The 20,543-nt window shown below is 45.4% G+C and overlaps 1 protein-coding gene across 4 annotated transcripts in view; it reads left to right on the top strand.

The window, feature by feature from the left end:
• Nucleotides 1–20,543, top strand: part of GRIN2A (glutamate ionotropic receptor NMDA type subunit 2A) — a 399,804-nt gene that overhangs the window by 246,347 nt on the left and 132,914 nt on the right. The gene's annotated exons all lie outside the window — the stretch shown is intronic.

The following is a 20,543-nucleotide window of genomic DNA, read 5'->3' as shown; positions in this document are numbered from 1 at the left end:
AGCCAGAGAGGAAAAGAAAGTTAAGCCGTTACAAAAGATTTAAAATTGTCATCTGACTTCCCTAGAGTCACGCATAGTGACTATTTTAAATGCCCACACAGTACAATACGTTAGGTCACAGTGGGGAAAATATAGCAGGTCTCCAGCGAATTAACACACTCAACTGAAATAAGCGACGCCGTCTCCTTACACGCGCACGTGTGTGTATGTGCGTGTCTGTCCTGCACGGGTTCTTTTGTTGCTGCTGTTGTTGCGGTTGTAGCATCAAGCTGACTCCAAAAAGAACAGCAGTTGACCCAGCTCTCTCCTGCAAGGCAACATTCTGCTGAAAGTTTTCTATGAATACTTTCAGAAGTTAAAATTTAAAAAAAAAAATGCAGTTCACAGAAAAGACGCCTGTATGGGAACATGCATTGACAGGGACGTTAATGATAAAGGTGATTGATGACGACGATGATGATGATGGATGATGGTACTGTTGGCGATGTCATTGATGATGGATGGGACAGTCCTGAGGGCAGCAGCTACATTAGCTGAGCTCCCGTTAGGTGCCAGACCCCATGCAGTGTATTATCTCATTTAAGTCTCCATTTTCTCGTACCTAAAAGAGAGATGATGAGGTGGAGCCCAGCTGGCAGGGCTGTTAGGACACTTAAGCAGGATAATACGGCACGTGCCCAGGACACCGACTGGCACACAGCAGCCGAGCACTAAATGCCATTTCCAGTGGTAATTCTTTCTGCCCTTATGTGATAGGAGAGAAGTTGGAGGCTACGCGGGTTGAATGACTTGGCCAAGGTCACGTGGTGGGGAGAGGCACAGTCTGAGCCCAGGCGAGATTACAGTAGAGCCCGAGTCCACCCCGTGCCAGATGGAGCCCCCGTCTCTACCCCGCTCGCAAACCCAGAGTGCTGCGGAAGCTCTCGGAGGGTGACGGGGCCGTGGTCAAGCTGCCAGATGGCACAAACGGGAGACAAAAGCCGCACCCTCGATCGTGTGCCGTCGCCATCCATTATGAAAATGAGTGAATAGATTATTTAAACGACCTCAGATGAGTAAATTATTCAAAGAGCCTCTCAAGTCAGAAGTATTTCTAGAAACTCCTGAATAGACAGATGAAACCCATTTTGATTTTCTGATGGAGTCATCAACTCCTCTGTGTCGCAGAGGAATGCAAAGCCCTGAGCGAGGGTCTCTCACGGAGGGAGGGGGGAGAGAGGGAAGGAAGGTAAGAGGGGGGGAGGGAGGTAACACGAAACAACTCTGGCTTTTAGGCAAAGTCCCCCCCCCAAGTATGTTCCCTGGAATGCTGGTTTCTTTCAGAACCTGGAGAGGCACAGGGTCTGTGGGCGTGCAGGGGTTGATGAGGCAGGTCCAGCTTCAACCTGAGACATGGTGAAGCTTTATCTGCCTATTGCAGGGGTCCTCAAATTTTTTAAACAGGGGGCCAGTTCACTGTCCCTCAGAACGTTGGAGGGCCAGTCTATAGTTTAAAAGAAAACTATGAACAAATTCCTATGCACACTGCACATATCTTATTTTGAAGCAAAAAAAACCAAATAGGCAAAAACACCCGCATGTGGCCCACGGGCCGTAGTTTGAGGACGCCTGGCCTAGTACATCGGGTTCAAAGTGAGCTTTAATTTAGGGAACAGCGTAATATTTAAAAACTAAGTTTGAAAGCAAGTGGAGTCAGGGGTTGACTGTAGCAACTCTCTGAATGCGGTTCACATAAATAAGGAGCGGTTGTTGAGCCTGTGTTCTGCACCAAGCCTTACCATGCGGGCTTTCGTATTTATTATTTCGCTTTAGCCACCTGAGGACCCTGTGACCGTGACGTGGGCGGTGTTCCCTCATTCTCTATTTGAGTTGTGCAAACCTGGAGGTGTTCACTGATGTTTTTTATCAGTAGCTAAGAAAGAATCCAAATTCAGGTCCTCGAGTCTCCAAGTCTGGTCCTCATCCCGCTGCTTTGCACAGTTTCTACGATGGGTGACGGAAATGTTCCTATAGAACCTGGAGATGCTTGTAGTCAGTGTCTGCCTCGGCAGTTGAGTGGGGGAAGCATGGCAATACCTAGCCATGGCATTGGTCCTAGTGGACTCAACTCCTATTGCCTGTCTAATGGGATTGAACTATTTGTCAAGCCATCCACCCGGTCATCCAATGACCAATCATCTAAGAAACCATCCAGTCTTCCCATCTGACCAACCGTGATCCATCCATCCAAATGGTTCACTCCCCAACCCACCCACTTACCCACCACCACTCTGTCTGCCAAGTCCTGCCCCATCACCCGCTCCGTGCCAGGACTGTGGCAGGTACAGGTGGAGCAGCGATTGACAAATACGATGTCCCCATATGTTCAGGGAACTCGCAGGCTGGTGGGAGCGGCAGAGGGTTCAGCTGTCAGCCAGAGCATCCTGAGATGAGTGTGAATGGTAAAGGTGTGCAGAGGACACTGTGGGACACCTGTCTCAGCTGTGGGGGTGGGGGTGGGGTTGGAGGTGAAGAGACAAAACTTCCTGAAAGAGCTAAGGTGGGACTCGAGTGCTAAAGGTTGGAGAAGAGCTATCTGAAAGGTGAGGGTCAGCTGCCCCACGCTGTTAACTGCACCGCAAACATTTAGGGCCCTTCATCACTTTTCTTTGCACCGCGGTTCATCCGGACTTCTGCCCCTGCCCACCCACACCTGCCAGACCTCAACGGGCTGCCGTCTGGGCCTGCTCTCTGCTCTCTCAGCATCGCCGCTGTCAGTTTCTGTTCTTTCCCCATCTGCCTGCTGATAGTGCAGACAGGAATGACATTTGTCCCTAAGAAAACAGACAGAACGGGCGGCTCTCCACCCCAGCAGTCTGCGTCTGGCGCCACGTGGCGGTGTCACACTGTCTCCGTAGCTGCAGCTTGGTTTTCTCCCCTGTGCCACCGGCAGCATGAGCTGCCCTTTTCCACTACCCTGTGTTTCTGGGCGTTGGAGCCTGGCTTGGACCAGGAGGAGAAAGAGAGATAGAAAAGGATCGAATATTTCCAGTGCTAGTCTCTAAGCTGTGGACGATTTAATATGCTTTCCAGACTCCGAAGACAAAGGAATGGGCTACCTGATATGTTGACATAATTCCCCACATTTTATAAAATAACAATTATTATTATTATGGCCTAGGAGCTATATATGCATTACTTTGAACCCCCGCTTCCCCTTTTTGAGACAGAGTCTTGCTCTGTTGCTTAGGATAGAGTGCAGCGTTGTTACCACAGTTCACTACAAACCTCAAATTCCTGGGCTCAAGTGATCCTCCTGCTTCAGCCTGCCAAGTGGCTAGGACTACAGGTGCCCGCTGCCATGCCTGGCTAATTTTTCTATTTTTTGCAGAGATGGGGTCTTGCTATGTTGCCCAGGTTGGTCTCAAACTCCTGGCCTTAAGGGATCCTCCCACCTTGGCTTCCCTAAGTGCATTGATTACAAGCGTGAGCCACAGTGCCCAGCCAACCTTGATTCCTTTTTAGCAGACATTCAAGATGATTGCTTTTGCCCTTCCCCCATCCTCCAGTTACATATGAGGAAACTGAGGCCCTGAGCGGATTGGTGGCTTGCCCAAGCTTACAAAGCAAGTAAGTGACAAAGTCTAGATTCCAGCTCAAGTCCGTCAGATTGCAAAGTCTATTTTGATTTCCCTACACCACGTGGTAGGGATGGGGTTGTCTGCATATCGGTAGTGAAGGTTGTCAGTGCTTTAATTATGAAAGCCCATGTTGGGAGTCCTCCCATCCCTGCACAGTAGACATGCTCCCAGCGTTTGCAAGAAGGACTATTATGGATACAAAATTCCCCGCCGAACCGTGTGTCTCTTCGTGAGCTCAGCTCAGAGCATCCCACTGTGCTGTATGCAAATCTGCCTCTTAATCAGTTGCTTGCATCTCTGTGCGAAACCAATCAGCATTCCTCTGCAAGTCTGAAGATGTAAATCAGCCCCCACCCTGCGGTAAACTGCTCCTTCGATCCTTATTACCCCGCCATATGGTTTGTTATCCAGCCATTCTCTTTGCAAAATGTGTTTTAAAACTCATCGCAATCATATCTGTAGTGTTCTGAGAGTCTATATTCCTTCCATTTGAATTATAATTCTGCGAATTAGAAAGACTAAGTGGACCTGTTTGAGATGGGGAGAAGAGAGGCTGCCGAACCACCTTGATTTCTCTCTGTGCGAAGAAAAGACTCCATTGGAAATGCATGTGACGAGAAAAATCCAAAGTTGGGGAAAGACAAGAGGATCTACTCTTATTCCCTTCCAGGGAGTAGTAGAATGACTTTCAGAAACTGATGGCCTCTTGCTTATGTTGTGTTTAACTTTAAAGCGGAAACAAACAGCCCAAGTCGGAAGAATGCTGATTCCCACCGGGCTGGCCTTATGTGGGCAAACAGATGATAACTGACGGCATATATATATTTTTTTCTTTCCACAATTAAAGTGTGTTTGAAGAAAATAGGACAGGCGGATCTGAGGAAGGAAAAGGTGGCAGGAATTAGTTTTGGGTTTTGGATCCTGACAGCCACGCAGACACGTTTACCTCCTTTTAACAGGTGAGGAGATTGAGATTCCGAGAAGGTAAGAGACGTGCTCAAGGTTGTTCTGCAAGAACTGTGCACGCCTCGTTCCCCTGGCAGCACACACGTTGGTAACTTGAATCAACACAGCGAGAGCCGAGTCTCATTACCGAAATGGCACCCGAGGCTTTGCATTCAGAAATTGTCATCTCATTGAAAATGGATGAGGATTCAAAAATGTGGGTGGAACATCCAAGTGGCACTGTAACTCAATGGGCACAGAAATTGGAGACAAGGATGTGTCTGATCAGGATCCCCAAATCCCAAATCAGTGTCAGGAGATAAAGTGACAAGTCCATGCAGACAATGAGATCAATATCACGGTCGGCAGAAAGGGGCTGGTGCTCTGGTCCCCTGGGTCAATGAGCATGGCTCTTGTCAGCAGCTGAACCTTTTCGGGTAGGGCGGCTGTGATCAACGTTTGTAGGGTTGAGCTTGGCCACGGGCAACACTTAGTTCTGAGGCCCTTAGAGAGCTGTGATTCTTTGTATTTCTCATGTAATCTGTGGTTTCATCCATAGAATGGAGCTAATAATAATACCAACCCCGTGGGTTTTTGTTGAGGATATTAAAGCCATCATTTATCTCTTAATTCACACAAAAACCTTTTGATGTGGGTACTATAATTATGCCCATTTCATAAACGAGAAAACCAAGGACCAGAGAACAAATTAATAATTTCCAATAATCTAAACTGTGTTTTGAACTGTCATTTGTACACAGTTGAGGAGGTAGAGGATTCAAGTGGGAAACACATGGAGTTTGGTTTTCCCATGTAATTCCTAACAGTAACAACAAAATGCCTAACAGTTTTCAAGCTCTGACTCCCTCATAGGCCCTGAGCCAAACACTTTATGTACAATTAACCACATTTTATGTTCACCCCAACCCTACGTGGCAGATATTATAATTAGTTTTATTTTGCAAATGAGAACAGAGAGGACCAGAGAAGTGAATAAATTAGCACACGGTCACCCAACCACTTCATAGCTTGCAGGGATCATATTAATAAATAATATATAATGTCAAGCATCTAGCATAGAGCCTGGGCCATAGTAGAAAGAGCTTAATGAATGGGAAGTATTATGCAGGCAGAGTGCAATCTGGACTTTTAAATGACAACGATTAGGGCTGTTTTGTCTTGTTTCTGCATTTTGAGTGGATGTTCGGGAAGCCTTCAGACAGCATTCCCTTTTCTCAGAGGAGCTGGAAGACCAGCATCCTCCAGAATCATTGTCCCTTTGCTTTCTCTCTGTGAGTCCCACGCAAGTGGATAAATACTGCAACACATACAGCTGAGCGAGTGCCGGTCCAGGAGACAGAAGCTGTTTCCGACTCTTGCGCACATTTGCTGTAACTTGTGCGATTGCAATGGGTGGTGCACAGGTGAGGAAGTGGCTGGGCTGACTCAGAGGTGGGCGTGGTGGTGCCAGGTGGGCGCGACAGGTAGGAAAGGGTGGGTCTGGCGACACATCTGTTGATGTGATGATGAAGAGGTCTAGGTTGGGACGAGGAAGACGTGGGGGCAAGGATGAGCAGATTGACTGGGAGAACACAGAGGGGCCCAGAGCCTGGGATCAAAGTGACCTCAGAAAAGAGACGTGAGGATTGTCCTTACATTTGGACGTTACTTGAATGAGCATCCGTTTGCTGCTCAGAAAAATTGTGATAATATCTCCTTCACCTCTATGTGACCCTGCTGTGATGGCCAAATAAAACGAGGGGCAACTTGTAACCCGCACGGGGCTATACAGACTCTGGGACTTTGATACTATTATCCACATAATGACACACGGCTTTTGGGGCCAGGATGCTTCTTCCCGTGTGTCTATTATCTGAAGTTTTTATTTTATTTTTTTCTATTTATTTTCATGTTTTTCCAATACAGCTTCTTAACTCGTTGAACACTAGCAAGTATTGATATACACACATAAGGTTTCACTTTTTGGCATAAGAATCCAAGAAAGCTTGGGTTACATTTATAGTCGCGAAATGGATGGCATGCATTAATTGTGTAGAACCTCAAACTAGCAAATGAAATTAAAAATAATTGCCGGGACTTTGGATTTATTGATAGAACTAAAATAATACCAGGCTGCTTTTGGCAGAGCTGCCTTCTCTGTGCACAGAATTATATTAATAGGCAATATCAGTTCTATCCAAAGTAGAGAGGAGTAAGTGAAGAGCATATTTGTCTCCCCTTAGTGGGGGAAAAAAAAAGAAAGTACATTCCCTAAGTGTCGTTTTGGTATACAAGCCCCGGGCCTAGAATTTTGATGAAATCAATACCTTGTTCTTACCTGCTCTGGAGTTGCAGCCACTGTCCCCCATTCGACCTGGTGAGGACATGCACGTGGTAGGTGGGAAGGAACTTGACCAGATGATGCCTGTAAGCCAGGCATCTCGGTGCTGGTTAACAGGTGAGGTAATGCAATCCTTGCAAGATCCCTATATGTATACAATAAAACACCTAATAGTGGTTGAGCAGCAACTATGTGGCAGCGGGGGGAATAAGTGCTTTGCAGTCATTATTTTGTTTAGTTCTCACAAGAATCCTACCATATGGTTACTCCTATTATGCCCACATTACAGATGAGGAAACTGGTGTCTAAGAAGTAAAGTTAGCCAGGGGCAAACAGCTGGCAGGCACAAGAGCTGGGTCTTTGGGCTCAGGTTCAGACGATGCCAACATCCACATAATTCTCAGTCCCTATTACCGGAGGAGAACAATTAAAGTTGGTAATTGACTGCAGGAAGATCACAGTTATGGTGGTCATACAGGTACCTTCACTTATTAGCTTGTCCCATTTGCTAGAAGCAGTCATGCATCTGTTACGTAAGCAGCCCCGGGCTCTGCAAAGGCAAACAGAACACGGCCCCACCCTCGGTGAGCCTGCTAGAGCCGACAGATGAGTATGTGGGTACTTGCAGTACTTGAGGAGGTGAGCAAAGAGTGGCCACCTACCCAGTTTTGTGGGGTCAGGGGCTGCCTGGCAGAAGAGCTGCCCTCTACGTTGAGTTCTAAGGGACAATCGGGAGGGTGCCAGGCAGAGAGTGGGAAGGGGTGAGCGGCGTGTGTTGAAACCTGGCACTGAGAGAGGAACCCAGTGTACCCAGAAGCCTGTGATTAGCTCTGTGTGATTCACGAGTCGATGTGGGGCAGGGCTGGAGCTGGGAGTTGGTTGTCAGAAATGAGGCTGTCGCGAACGCAGGGAGATTGAAAGGCCTGGGGAGGGGCCGGGTCACCTAGACCATGGTCAGGCATTTGCACTTTATCCCACCTGTCGTGAGAAACCATCAGAAGGCTTTGTGCATGAGGGTGGAACGATCAGATGCACAGAGATGCTTAGAGCGATGGCTCGGGCTGCTGCCTAGAGGATGGGCTGGAGAGAACACCTACCCCGGGCAGGGAGACCTGCGGGGAAGCTGTTGCATAAACCAGTGAGGGGTGGGGGTTGTGAGTCAGGAAAGACATGCAAAACACTCAACAGAGATTAGAGCTATCAAGGCTTGGTGATTGATTTAATAGATATGGGGGCGGTGGGAGAGAGACGAATATTTTCAGGATTGGGATTTCAAGAACTCATATTTGGCAGATGGGAGAGAAACTGTATTTTTTTTTAATGATTGAAGGTAAGGAGATGAGTTCTACTCTAAGCCTACTGAGTTTGAGGCTTGTCGGAGGCAGTAGGGAGGAGGAGCATGTGAAAGCCAGCAGATCGGGGGCTGTCAACATAGAGACTGTAACTGGAGACGACAGAGCAGAAGAGGCCTGAGCGTGGACGTCTGGGGGCAGGAGGGAGGAGAACGATGTATAAGACATGCTCAGAGAAAGAGAAGCCTGTGTTTTGGCAGGGCTGGATCAACCAAAGTGGATGAGGGTGGTATCGTGACACTCCAGGGCAGGAAGATAGGAGTGGCTCCCAGTGTCACACGCAGTGGGAGACTTATGAGCAATGCACCTGCTGGATTTGGTGCAAGCCATGGAGATCTTTGTAAGGCCCATTTTTAGAGGACAGGTGAGTGCAGAAGAGGATGTGCCCAGAGCACAAAGAGTAGGATTAGCATTGGGCTAGAGGAGAGATGCTTCCTTCATTATTGAAAGAGGGGAGAAGGAAGACGTGTGTGCAGAGGCAGGTAAGCTCGTGGGCGATGTGGGTTGTCCATAGAATCTGAAATAAGACACAGATTCATCGACTGGGAGTGAGGATGGAGCTGGCAGCCTCGCAGTCTGGTGGGCAGGTGTGAAGGTTTGAAATAGTTTCCAGGGAATGGGAAAGATGCAATTAAGAAAAGAGAGAAAGATTTTTTTAGCCAGAGAGGGAGTCCTTAAATTTGAAGTGACATTCACCTGTGTGGTCATGCGATGTTCTCCACCTGTACTCGCTGTACAGGTGAGGAAGTGGCTGGGTTGACTCAGAGTTGGGGGTGGTGGCGCCGGGTGGGTGTGACAGGAAGACAGAGTGGGGGCAGGAAAATTGTGGGTCTGGCGAGAAATCTGTTGATGAAATCTGGAGGAAGAGGTCTAGGCTGGAATGGGGAAGAGGTGGCGGCACAGGGGAGTAGGCTGATTGGGTGGAAACAGAGGGGCCCGGGGCCAGGGGCCGAAATGATGCTGAGAAGAGACATGAGAATAGCCCAGTGAGAGCTGCGGATCGTCTGAATTTAGAATCATTCAAATCATGTGGTTCTAAGTGAATTTCCCCCAATGGGAACAGGTGGCCAATGGACAGAGAGTCAAAAAACTGACTTCTAATTTTATCCAAATACTCCGACAAGTATGAACGTATTTGTGAGGGAAATGACATCGATTCTTTGCACACAGGACACTTCTAGAATATCAGCCATGCGTGGACGAAGTCCCCCATATCGTCCCCCAGGGTGGAGTCAGTCATCAAGGGGTCCCAAGGCCAGTTGCCACTTTGAACCCAAATGCAACCAAATGCCAATGTGCACGTGAGGACTTTAGCCCGGCATCCGAGGCCCCTGAGGTCCTGTCCCAACATCTCCCTTTGTTCCTCCTTCTGTCCCTTCCACTGTGCATACTGTGTGGTTGTTCACACAACCTCCTAGAGCATCGACATGTCCCTTAAGCTCAGCTTCTAAAAGTTTGTCCAATGATTCTCTCAGCTTACAAGCCCCTTTTCCTCCCCTCCATCCTGATTTTCCAGAATGTCCCGTCCGGTCTCCTTTGCAGACCCCACGGCTCCCCTAGATGGGCACTCCTTGCGTCGTTTCCTCCTCCGCTCAGCAGATCTGCTGTCTCCCCTCTGACGCCCCCTGCATTTATCTTACCTTTGACCCTTTGGCAATTGTCATTTTCTATTTCATGCTTTACTTCTGAGGACATTGTATTTTATCTTTCTTACTGGAAAGTGAGTCCTTTACAGACAGGGACTTAGAGCAGAGGTTAGCGATTTTTTTTTTTTTTTTTTTTTAGAGACAGGGTCTTGCTCTGTCACCCAGGTTGGAGTGTGGTGGCATCGTGATAGCTCATAGTAGCCTCAAATTCCTGGGCTTAAGCAATCCTCCTGCCTCAGCCTTCCAAGCAGCTGGGACTTGGTGTGCACCACTGTACCCTGCTATTTTTTTTTATTTTAATTTTTTAGTTTTTTGCAGAGATGAAGGCTCACTATGTTGCCCAGGCTGGTCTTGAACTCCTGGTCTCGAGTGATCATCCTGCCTTGGCCTCCCAGAGTGCTGGGATTACAGGCGTGAGCCACCTCACCTGGCCAGCAAACTCTTTATGTAAAGGTCTAGCTAGTAAATATTTTAGGCTTTCTGGGCCATACTGTCTCTATGGCAAGTACCCAACTCTACTGTTTTAGTGCAAAAGCAAGCATAGACGATATGTAAGGAAACAAGCATGGCTGTGCTCCAATCAAACTTTATTTATGGGCACTCAAATTCGAATCTTATGTAATTTTATAATTGCATCACAAAATATTATTCTTTCAATTTTTTTTTAACCATTTAAAAATGGAAAACCCATTCTTAGCTCATGGGCTGTACAAAAACAGTTTGCCCTTGGGATGTCATTTGATGACCCCAGGCTTAGCGGTCATTCCCTGCCATGTCACCAGTGTTAGAACAGCTTGGGCACATAGTAGGCACTCTATGAATACATGTTGAACGAATGAACCAATGAAATCAATATAATCTGACCCTAAGTAACTGGAAGCCTGGAAAATCGCTTTGCTTATTGATTTTTAGCGCTCAGAATAATCAGGAATGTTGGGATCTGCCTTTGGCTGCAATTTATGTGAGTCTCAAAGGTTTTCACCCAACTAAGGTGACACAGCTAAGTAAGCATCATAGTTGAACTTGAACTTGGGTCTTCTGACTCCAAGAAGTATAGGGTTCTTCTAAATTGCTGAGGTTGCCAAGATAATCCTGCAGGGAAAGCAATGGTGAATAGCTGCCTGATTGGTTACTGCCGTTCTCACTTTCTCCCAGTAGCTCCACAGGGCTCTGGAATTGTTGATTAATGTCTGAGATGAGGATAATTTGGTTTGAGTGAAATCAGATTGACAGTCCTAGGTTACTTAGGCTCAGTTTTCTGAAATAACAGAGTCTTATCTGGCCCATCCCAAGGGAAGCCTCCTCTTCCCCCACTGCCTTCTAATAATCATGTTTTTAACAGTGGGCAAAGCTATCTTTAAGCTTATTACTGTCTCCTCACCAGCACATCTTCTGTTGGTTTTGGTATTTCAAAGGATCCTCTTGTTAGAATACTTTAGGGCTCAGACAAGCCTGGAGCAAAGTAGTTTGGGGTCAGGGCTGAGCAAAGAAAAATGATTGTCAAAATACCATCTTATTTAAAGAAAATTGAAATTCTGATCTGTGTGCATTTCATCATAGCAATGAATTTCGCCCATGCACCAAGGGATTTGGTTAGCATCCTCATAATAACTAGCAGGGCCCCAGGCATCCACCCCTGGCTGGCCCTTTCATTTGGAAGGAGAGAAACATCCATCTCAAAGATTTGAATCTATTATTTTGCCCTAGAGACAGAACAATTGCCCATCAGAGACCTGCCACCAAGTCCCAAGCACTTCAACTCCCACAACCCAATAACTTCTTCCAGGCAAGGGGATGAAATGCTTTTCAACTGATCGATACTCCCAGGTCCTCTAACCTTATTGTAAAACTCTGCAGACACTGTCAATGAGGTTAACTTTGAATGTTCAGGGCTGAAATCCAAATGGAATCGGCTTCTTTTACATAATGCTGAGCGAGGAAATCCATCAACGCTTGGCCTGTTACATCCCGTAAGCCGGGTTTGATGCATTGAAGCCTCCTGCTTCCTAAGCCTGCCATTTAATTAGCTGGAACTTATCTCCTTTTATAAACTGTTACACAGTCAACCTTATAACTGTTGCCACTTTATAAGGTTTTCATTTTTTAAAATAAAGTTGCCATAGAGTAAGAGGAGGAGTCCTGTTTCTAGGCATGTTTGGCCTTATAGTTTTCAGGCTAGAAAGAATGAATTGATCATCCCAGCAAGTGATAGGCCCTGTCCTTGTTCAGCCCTGGACCAGAGCACACCCCTCTTGACCACTCTTTAACTCTGACTGGCACCTCTGCCCAGGGAACAAGAGCTGCTAAATATCACTCAGGTAAATACTCCCCAAAAAAGAGCTATTTACTCTGCCAAATTGCAAATGGCATTTCATTTATCTTACAATTGGAAGCTAGGCTGATCTTTGAAATTTACCCAGAAAAAGTACATTAGAAGGTCAAAAGAAAACCTTTAGCATATTTCTAAATTGTCATTGTGGAGGTATTAGTAATACTCATAGTTAGCACTGATATTGTAATAGAAGACTACCTTAGGTCAAGTTCTCAGCCGATGCTATGTGCTTAATCTTCCCTACCTCCCAATTCCAGTTTCTGTGATTGTCTTAATTGCCTTCACATCTCCTCCTGCACCGTTTTTGCAGACCTGTGTGCATTCTGGTTTTCTTCTTCAAGGCAGCCGCTCTTTGTGGACTACAACCGAGTTTATGTTTGGGTTTCAGTAATAACAGATGCAGCAATGTAAACACCATTGTGTCGTCTTGGCCGGCAGTATCTCAAACACAACACGATACGAAAGGAAGATGGAATTCTCCCTTCCAAGGCCCCTTATGTAATGGATGGAGATTGCCACAGAGGCAAAGAAGAAGTCTAATCAGCTGTTAGAGACTTAATTACGTTTCTCTTGGTTGAAATCCCCTAAATTATCTAATTGTCACACGGTTCACATTTGAACAGTTGATCACCCCCCCCCGCCCCCATCTATTATTCGAATCACCTTTTGGATGTCCGTGTTAGTGGCAGTGGAATCCAAACTCCAGCCTGCAAAGTAGGGCTCACTGCAGCTCTGCTGTGAGAGGCATTTTCCATGCTCGAATTCAAGGTCCTTAGAAAAATCAATTCACAGGCGAACTAAGGAAACAAAACTGTCATGCAGAACAGCGAACGACAAGACCACCTCTGGCTGCTCTCCCCCTACTTCCTGTACTTCACGGGGGAGGGAAACTTTGTCCTTCTTGAAGGGGGAGGCTATTATTCCAGTTGGGAGCCACAGCCCAGGTGTTCCAGCTCCCAGGACACTGTGCCGTCAGCTGCAGGGTGCTCATTACTCTCTTCCCAACTGACCCGTGGAATAGTCCCTCAACAAAGTAAATGCCTCATGTTTGCCTTAGCATTTCTCAAAGCAAAATGAGGCCAGCTTTGGGACTATCAGGCAGTGGTGATGGCCCGGGCCCTGGAGTCCGAGGTGGCTGGAGCTCAGATTCCAGGTCCTCTCTCTTGCTGTTTTGGTCTTTGGCAAGTCACTTAAGTTCCCGGTTTCCCAATCTGTAAAATGAGGATAACAATGGCCTTTTTTCTTATAGGACTGTGAGGGTGAAATGAGAAAATGCCTGTTGGGGTGATCACAGAACCTCAATAAATGCCAGTGGTTATGCGTGTGAATTATTTAATAATTATTAGCACAGCCCACGGAGGACCGGATGATAGAGAAGTTGCACAATGAAAGACTCCCAAAAAGCACATTCAAAAAATTAATTAGCGATTATGAAAGAGCTCCTTCTTATTTTTGCTGATTTTTCACATCTCTGATGTTATATCTTTCCAATGTGGAACCAAAGAAGAGAGAGAAAACACTATTAGCTGGTTAGCTAATTGCCAGAACTCATCACTTTTAAGAGCACACAAAGAATTAAAAGAAAACCAAAGAAATAGGACTTTTATCCATCTCCAGGGATCTGGGAACAGAGGAGCTCTGGGGGGACTGAAGATTATAAATGAACTCCTGAAGAAAATGACAGCTCACTGTTCTGAAGATTTTTCGCTTTTAAATGTGAGGCTGAACAAACACCGAGCTCTTCTCCCGTTGGCTGGGCGTCAAGAGGAGAATGGAGGCAGATAGGCGGGTTGTGCGTGGAAGTAACAAAGATCAAAACACGTCTTCATGAATTGCCAGATCAGTCCTGGGCTCCGAGACGGTCGACGCTGTTATCCGTGAAGATATTAGATTATCCCGAGAGCAGTTATTATGGGAGAAAAACCTGCTCCAATATGAGCTGTGTAACAATTAGGCAATTCTGAAATTTCAACTGAGAGGAATTTAATTAAGGCTCTAATAGCTGATTAAACTCATTTAGATCTGCCAGCAATTGCCACTGGTTACATAAGTAACCTAAGAAGAAAGATTCCCATCCTTTTCTTTTGCTGCATTTCATCCTGCCTGTAGCCATACGCATGATTCTCTTCGGACCGCTCAGAGCAGAATGACTTGGGGTGCTACGCGAAAAGTCAGGTTCTTAGACCTAGTCCCTAATCTACTGACACTCCAGAGAGCCAGGAGTCTGCATTCTTAATCAGCTTCCAAGAAAAGGTTCTTACTCATGCTAAAGTTCCTTAATCCCACTGCCCTCCATCGCTGCATTTAAAATAGCACATTTAAAGGGAGCAGGCATTTTACCTCGGTATTTAAAAAAGCAATTCTTAGTTTCCCTCTGCCAATGGCTATTGCCTTGAAGACAGAGTAGATTTGACCCACAGCTGCTTTTCAGCAATTTTTTTCTCGGAAACTTCTTGTGTGTAGACCGTGCAGGGGGAAACCGAGTTCTAAGGTGGCATTTGGTTTTTCATTAGACTAGCTGTCTCAGACAAACTTTAGATCAGGTAGGTGTTGGTTAAAAAAAATAAAATCACTGAACTCAATTGCAAAGTACTCCAGACAGAGTCTATTTCGACTTAACATCAAGCCGTCGCAGTGGCTCAGATATCTCTGCTGTAGTTTCCGATCTGCTTATGGTTTGAAGCGGCAATCCAAGACACAAAATTACTTATGGGTAAACCTGCAATCAGCTTGCTTGCGAGTCAGATGTGCGCACAGAAGGATGGAAGTGATGCTAATCGGGGTTGCTACTTAATGCAAAATATGGACACTGAATCATCTCAAATTTCCTTCATGGTCATTCTTCTCATGTCCTTTGGAAGACTTCCCTTCAGGTGGAGAGAAATCTGCCTCCCATCTGCTTTGTTCTTCCTCCTTCAGTTCCTCTTCCTGAAGAGTTAATTACTCATATTTTTCTCCAGCTTGGGAGTAAATCACTGCTTATTATCTGGAGTGAAATGTTCTCCGACGGTTTGCACTAGTGAAGTGTTTGTTTTAAAGCCTGTTTTCCCCGTGGTTATGAAATCACCCAGTGAGCTAACCGGGCCGGGTCGAGCTGGAGCACAGGCAGCCTGAACTCTGCCTCCACTGTCGGTTTTAATAAATTTCCTCTCTGATTTTTAATTTTGCAATTCCTGTTGTCTTGTCTCCAAGGAAGGAGCTGAGTAAACAGGCAACTTTCCCCTTTTAACTTGGAATTCTAAGTAAAAATGGATGGCAGGCTGCAGTCAGAATTGAGCTCAGTTCCGCAAATATTTGTCAAACTGGGTTGCGGGTGAACACGTGGGTCGCCTGGTTGGGGAAGACTGGCCAGCCGGGAGATTCTACAGAACCATAACTCAAGGTAACCTGGGCCCTCACCCCCGACCACGACACAGTCGGCCTCTCAGTTCTGTTGATCTTAACCCTCTGAGATCATGAGGTCACTCCAGTCCTAACCACTGTGGCCCTCTGTCATGCAGATGCACACAGCTGCCTCCCAGTCCCTCACTCCACCTTCAGTATCTTATAGCCACAAACCCTTTCACTGCACTGCACTGGGAAGAAGTGTTCTAGTACTCTTCTTCTAATCAGGGGAGGGATAACATCACTCAAATTAGAGAAGATTAAAAGTCTCCACACTTCAGTTGTTCGTGGGATAAAGGTAAAACCCCTTAATAAGACACATGCCAACTTTCCTGGCCTGGTTCATATTTTTTGTTTTTAATTTCAGAATATTACAGGGGTACAAATGTTTAGGTTACACATATTACCTTTGCCCCACCCAAGTCAGAGCTACAAGCGTGTCTATACCCCAGACGGTGCACACCGCACCCATTAGGTGTGAATGTGCTTGTCCCCTCCTCCCCACACCTGCCCGACACCCGATGAATGTTCCCTCCATATGTGCACATAAGTGTTGATCAATTAGTGCCAATTTGCTGGTGAGTACATGTGGTGCTTGTTTTTCCATTCTTGGGATACTTCACTTGGAAGAATGGGCTCCAACTCCATCCAGGATAATACAAAAGCTGCTATATCACCATTGCTTTTTGTGGCTGAGTAGTACTCCATGGTACACATATACCGCATTTTCTTAATCCACCCATGGATTGATGGGCACTTGGGTTATTTCCACATCTTTGCACTTGTGAATTGTGCTGCTATAAACATTCTAGTGCAGATGTCTTTTGGTTCATAGTTAGAAGTCACATCTTTCGATTCCCTTCCAGTGTAGGAAGCTCTCTTCTTCAGTATCATCCTGTGCTTACCCTCAACACATTGTTTATCTCACTTTATTGCTTTTAAGCTTTGACATCTTCTCTCCAACCAGACTGGAAACTCTGAAGACAGGCACAGTCTCTCTCTGAGGACTGTTGACCACTGTAGCCCCAGGACCTCCTGCAATGCCGGATACGGCAGAGAGCACTGGACACGTGTGTGTTGACTTCATGAGTGAATAAGCGAGGGTGAAAAAAGAGAATGTTCTAGAGGCACAGAGAATCCAAAAATGAATTCCAGATGGAGAATTAGTCTCCAGGGAGAACTGGCATTTGAGCTAGGCCTGAAAAGAGTGGGTCAGGTCTCAGCAGAGGGAGATGTGAAGGAGAAGCATTCCCAGCAGAAGAAATCATGTAGGCAGGGAGGTGGGCGTTGTTCAGGGTGTGTTTTGTCAAAAGTATATGCATCACTGTAGCTTAGTATGGAGCGTGCGTGTCTGTGTGTGCATTGGGTGTGTGTGAAGAGGTGTGAGTGTATGGTGTTAGGCAAGTGTATATGTGTAGTTGTGCAGGTGGCTGTGGCTGTGAGTGGATGTGTGTGTATACCGTGAGTCTGAGTAGGTATGAGTGCACGAGTATATAGGTGTGTGTTTATGTATAGGGTCGTGTACAGATGCATAGGTATTTGGCATTTGTAGACATGTGTGTAGGTGTGTGCATGTTTAATTGTGAGTATGTATAGATGGGTCTGTGTGTGCATGGCATACATGTATGTGTTTTAGTGTGAGACTATGTATAGGCTGTATGTCAGAGAGAACGAGAGAGAGAGAGAGAGAGAGAGAAATAGTAAATGCCAGATACAGAGAGAATAGTGAGGTTGATTGGACCGCTATTATATCGAGGGATTTTATCGTAAAGGGGAGTCTGGATTTGGTTCTGTAGGTGCTATGGGTCATGGAAGGATATGGGTAGAGGTCGATTTATAATTTTGGTGTTTAGATATATGTTTTTAGGAGGTGGCTTTGGAGACCAGGAGACCAGTCGTGAGGTTGACTTAATTGTCTCTTATAAGCATCTCATAAATAGATCAAATAAGATCAAATGCTCACATCCCTTTGAAAGAAGAGATACGTACATCTATTAACCTAATTTCTTCCAGCCTTTTGCAGTCTCTGTGACATCTCTCTGAATTCATCCAGACATGAGGGGTGGATATTAACTTGAGACATACAATTTCTGGAGAGGAAATTATCTCTACTCTGAGAAAATATTGGCTGAACATTTTGATAAGTAATCACTGCCCTTTCACAAAACTCTTTCTAGGAGCTGAAGAGCAATTAGCTTCCTAAAAGCACTATATTTAAATTTTATTAATAAGGATGGGAAAAATCATTACAAAGTTAATTTCCTCTTTTTATATTTCTTTTAGCAAAATCACTTTTCTCCATCAGGGGCCAATTATTTTTCTTTGTCCTCACAACTTCAGTATATTTGCTGAAAACACTCAAAGGTTTATCACTAAAATTCAGTTTGTTGTGAAGGTAAAGATTTTTTTCCTCCTCTCACACAGCCTATTTGAGTGAGTTGGGTGCTGTTTTTAAGTACAAAAAAAATTCATGATAGAGATTTAAAAAAAAAAAACCAGTCTGTTCATAACTTTCTCTTTTGTATAGAGAGTTTATTAGAATTAAAATAGTGCTCAGAATAATGCCTAATACATAATAAGTGCCCAATGAATATCAACATTTACTGTTACAAGAGCACAAGAAATGCCATCACCACCTTATTTCTCTCTTCTTTCTATTTCTTAGCTCAATATTCATTCTCAGAGAGGTTATTCTCTCATGACGACCCTATCTTCCTAGTCCCAGCAAAAGTCCCAGGGGAAACTCTCATTGGCTCAGCTTAGGTCACATGCACATTCCCGAGCCAATTGCTGTAGCTGGGCGGACTGCATGTACTGATTTGAGAAATAAAGGACATGTACCTATTCTTGAAATTGGAAGCAGACATCTCTCCAAGGGAAAAGTTAATATGCTGTAGCCAAAACACTGGTAATGGATGATGGACAGCTACAATAGCAAAGGCTATTATAGAACCCTTGGGGAAACGTGGGGAAAAGCATGATTTATGTCTAAAATCACTGATGTGGAAAAAACTGTGTCCAAATCAGACTAAAGCTAGTATCAAGATAAACTTTTATGAAGTTAAAACACAGGATAATATGAACTCCCCTTAAATAGGATTTTCTTCCCCATTGATGACAAAATAGCAACACACAGTCTTGGGCATTCCTCTGCAGGCTTTACATATATTAACTTCTTTAGTCCTCTCAGCAATCCTATGAGTTATACCACTATCATCACCCCAGTTTTCAGATGATGAAATTAAGGGGGAGACACGTGAAGCCATTTACCCATGTGGCACAGCTGGATTTTAAGCCAGGGTGGCTGTCTCCAGAGTTCACACTCTTGACAACTCCGCAACTCTGTTTCTCTGAGGGTGTATTTGCTATTTTTTTAAAATTCCCTCTTTTTCTATTTAAAAATATTAATTAATTTGGTGCAAGTGTTTTCATCACATGGATGTCTTATATAATGCTTAAGTCAGGGCTTTTGGTGTGCCCATCACCAGAGTAGTGTTCATTGTACCCAGTAGGTAAGTTTTGATCCTATCCTCCCCCCTCCTTAGTTTCTCATGTCCTTTATGTCACTCTGTGCCCACATGTCCCCATCTATTAGCTCCCACTTATTAGTGAGAACATGTGGTTTCTGGTTTTCCATTCCTGAGATACTTCCCTTAGGATAGTGGCCCCCAGTTCCCTCCACATTGCAGCACATGACATTATTCCATTCCTTTTTATGACTGAGTAGTACTCCAGGGTATATAAATACCACATTTTCTTTATCCACCCATGAACATCTTTAATGCTAGCAACGACAGCAATAAAAAAATAATGGCAGCTGCCACGTATGTTACATGTCATGCTAGGTTCTGTGTGCCATGTTTTAGGTACATTTTTGGCTCATTCCAACCTCACTACAGTCCTCAAAGGCATACCCTGTTGCTCTCTACATTTTACACATGGAGAAAATGAAGCTCAGAGAGGTTAAGTGACTTTCCCAAGGCTACTCAGCTAACTGTTGAAGCCAGGATTAGCACTTAGTTCTATTTGACTTCAAAAGCCATTCTCTTACCCGGTGAACTACCCAGCCTCTTTTGAAGGTTGTGTTTGAGTTTTCTAAGATAAGTGTAAAGAAAAAGGGTTGATACAACATGTTCCAAAAGGAAAAGCTTGTATATCTCTTTATCTGTTTGCATATTTAGGATTGTTGGTGTGGTCCTTGTCCTGCACGGACTGATAGTTCCAGAAAGACAGGAGGCGTTCTGTTTTATTCACAGTTGTTTTCCCAGGCTCGTGCCAGCACTTAGTAGGTCCTCAAAAAAAAATCCATGTCGAACGAATGAAGAATTAAATGAGCTCGACATTCTCCCCAACCTGTGTGACACATCATAGCACAGGTGGACAAACGTGTTTGTTTGACCAAATTATACCACCGACCTTCCTATCTTACAGAAGATGGTATCAACGAAGCTGGACAATTTTGTGATTAAGCCACTCAGGTGTTTCTTTACAGCCAGCAAAAACTTTCCTGCCCGAAACGATGAGGGTAGTCTCAGAGAGCGCCGACTCTCTTCTCTCCCCCAACCCTGTCACCTCTCCTGGTGTCCGGCGTGCCTGCATCCTATTTAAGGGCCTGAGGCTCGTTTCTGGTGACACTCACATTACAGGAAGAGAGGGGAGCGGGCTGCGTCAACACAGACAGGTCTGGACTTGGCTCTTAGCTTTTCCGACGAGGTGTTTTCCTTGAGGTTGGCGTTACAAATAAAGCGCTGACCCGTGGTGTCAAGCAATCGTGCGTAGGAGCCGGAGGAGAAAGGAGAAGAGAGAGCTGCGGGGGCAGCTCTCTCCCGGCATGTATGCGAATAGTGCCAATAAGCTGTCAAATCAAATTAAAGTTCAAAACATACAGCCCTCAATTTGATTTCACTCAGATGCCGACCGCTG

The sequence above is a fragment of the Microcebus murinus genome, chromosome 19, assembly GCF_040939455.1.
Source record: "Microcebus murinus isolate Inina chromosome 19, M.murinus_Inina_mat1.0, whole genome shotgun sequence".
Lineage (NCBI taxonomy): Eukaryota > Metazoa > Chordata > Mammalia > Primates > Cheirogaleidae > Microcebus > Microcebus murinus.
Note: the sequence above shows the minus strand (reverse complement) of the source record. Positions and strands in the feature narration are given on the sequence as shown.